We start from the raw sequence: 3,150 nt of genomic DNA, 5'->3' as shown, positions 1-3,150 counted from the left end.
CACACACACACACACACTGAGTCACTATAACTACTGGCAAGAAGTACATCAAAATGAGCATCAGAAATATCAAATTAAACAACCCCAACAACATTGGGCTAGTTTCCCTCAGTGTTCACATATTTGCTTTTGTTTCAGCCAACGTTTCACCTAAGAATTAAAAATTTTAATATCTGTCAGCATTGCTGATGGTAAACTGTTCCAAGTATGAGGGCCTCTAAATGAGAAGGAACATTGACCAAATGATGTTTTATATTTTGCAGGTTTGCGGTCTCCATTAATTGCACCTATCATTGCAATTCCAGTGCTGCTAACTTTTAAAATCATTCTGCACATTGTCTTTGGGACAAGACTTTTGATACACTTAAAAGTCAATTTTAAAAGAGAAAACTAAAAAATTGTCAAAGTTTAATAAACTATGTCCTGATGCATCTCAGTAATCCAGGTAGAAAAAATCAAAAAGAAGAAATAAGTCCAGAGGACTGAACTTTGCGGTCGCACCAAGAATAATTCATCTGGTTGAGATGATCAAAGCCACAGAATCAGCCATTCGCAACAACAAAATCCCAGAAYTTGAAGCAGAAAAACTTAAGAACAAAGTTTCAGCCTGTCTCAGCAATGCCAAACCACCACCTTCCAATATCAGTGGAGAAGAGAGAGATGCTCTCACCACCCTCAGCAAGGACAGGAACATCATCATCTTCCCAGCAGACAAAGGAAGGTGCACAGTGATTTTGAACCAGAAAGACTACCATGAGAAGGTTATGACACTACTTAGTGACACCACCACATACGAGCCACTGAAAAGAGATCCAGGAAGTGGATACAAGAGGAAGTTAATAGAGTGCCTGAAAAAGTTAGAGCAGGACAAGGCTATTAACCACATTCTGTAACACACATTGTACCCAGGTGAGACCACTTCTAGTCTGTATGGTTTACCCAAAATTCACAAACAGGATGTACCAGCAAGACGTATTGTTAGCATGATTAACTCTGTGACTTACAATGTTTCCAAATATCTATCAGTACTTGGTCCATTAGTTGGCATTTCAGATCATCACATACAGAACACCATGGACTTTATGAACAWGGTGAGGGATGTCATCATGGAGACGGATGAAACTATGATCTCCTTTGATGTCACATCACTCTTTACGTGTGTTCCTGTTGATAAGGGTGGATGTGGTCTGTGTAAGATTAAAATCAGACACCACTCTTAGCAGCAAAACCACTCTTTCCATAGAACAACTGTGTCAACTTCTGAAACTGTGCCTGGAACCAACCTATTTCACAAATGGGGGCAATACTACAAGCAGAAACATGGGTGTGCTATGGGCTCCCCCCAGTTTCCCCTATTGCTGCAAACCTGTACATGGAGGAGGTGGAATAGAGAGCTCTAATGTCCTTTACAGGGACACCACCAAGCCATTGCTTAGGTCAGATAACACGTAAAGGGGAGGTAAAATGGGGCAGGTTCCGAAGAGTGCTAGGCCCAACCCTGGGCCCATCCAGAGTCCAGAGTCACGTGATGTTATTGTCTCTACTCAGTTCGCTAGAGTCAGAGATTTTCCTCCTCTTCAGCCAATTGAGTTCCAAGGCCGGGTCCAACATAGRTGATGGGGTTGGGAGTAAATCCAGCTCTTAGTTGACATTCCATCCTGGGGAGGTTAAGATAAGCACTGCCCTCAAGGCCGTGCCGCTGAGAGCCAGAAAGATAATCCAATTGTTTTGGAACAAAGCAGCCTTGAAATTCCTACTGCTTTTGAATTATCTTTGCTGCAAACTCTGAAATAGTGAAAAAAAGCCAATCACCTGAATTTGGGGTCATTCCTTGCCTCTCACCGATTGAAGCTCACCCAGATGTATTCCAAACATGCCGAAGGGTCGCTCCTGAGCTGTGATCCTCATCAAAATCACATCCATTTGTGAATTTTTCCCCCAGCTGAGAGTCTGTGTGCTTCCAGCCGGCAGAATCTTTCAAGTGCACCCGACAGCTCTTCAAAGGCCCGATCCACTGTCAGGGTCTCTTTCACTTTTCGATAAATCCGCAACCCTCCCCCGCAGATCAGCAGGAATCCAGTTATCATAATCCAAATAAATAATGATCTTCCATGTCTTCAMTGGAAAGTGGTGCTGGCATATTGGATTCCAGCCCCAGGAATCAGACAAATCCAGCAGCAACCATTCCACCCAGACAGCCACGTTCCCCTCGTTCCAAGTGTGGAAAAAAATAGTGTACATTTCATTCTGAGTCCAGATGACCAAATCCATAATTCCTTTACTTTCAGATGGAAGGTGAAAAAAGAGCTTGAAAAAGCAAAAGCGGCAAAGCAGGGGGGAGGGGGGGGGAGAGCGAAAGCACATCCTGCTCCTCTGAAGGCCAAGCAGAAAGAAGGAACAGTTGTATCAGTAACTGGACTCTTTGTTGGAATTATGGGATTAAAGTTTTTTCTAATTCTACTGATTTAATGAAATAATCATTAAAAACATTTGTCGTTTTTGTAGAGTCAGTTATGTGTCCCTTTAAAGTGTATCTTACCTCCCTGGATCAGGACCTTGAGCTCCAGCTCCAGCAACYTCAGCTGAGCTGTCCGCCTCACACCACACCAGCACCRGACAGAGGAGGTGGAGCGCTCCGTGACAGGCTGACAGAAAAAAATAAAAGCATACAGCTGCAGCTGCTCACAAGATCGCTAGTTYAAATCAGGAATAAAAGTGTTGGGTCTTGTTTKACTGAAGTTCGGTCCGTTAGGGCTGCAGCTGCTCCGCTGGCTTTCTGCCTTTTTTTCCCTCCTCCCCTCCCGCTGTGCAGGACGTACTGCTTGTGTGTGTGTGTGTCCTTGTTTTTTCTATATTGTGGGGCCCAGTTTTAAGGAAAATGCAGCCTCGTGGGGTCCGGGTGCTCCTTGTGGGGCCCAAAGCCTGGGCCCCACAACTTCAGAGGCTGATTTTGGGTGTGAGGGTTGGTTTTAGGACCAAGGTGTGAATTGAGTTTAGGTTAGTTTTAGGGTCAGGTACCTGTGAGGTTAGCCTTAGGGTTGGTGGTCAGGGTTAGGATATAAAATTATCAAAAAATGTATGGAAGTCAATGGACACACAAGTGTGTGTGTGTGTGTGTGTGTGTGTGTGTGTGTGTGTGTGTGTGTGTGT

The sequence above is a fragment of the Austrofundulus limnaeus genome, unplaced genomic scaffold (assembly GCF_001266775.1).
Source record: "Austrofundulus limnaeus strain Quisiro unplaced genomic scaffold, Austrofundulus_limnaeus-1.0 Scaffold309, whole genome shotgun sequence".
NCBI classification, from domain to species: Eukaryota; Metazoa; Chordata; class Actinopteri; order Cyprinodontiformes; family Rivulidae; genus Austrofundulus; species Austrofundulus limnaeus.
This window is presented reverse-complemented; position numbering follows the sequence as displayed.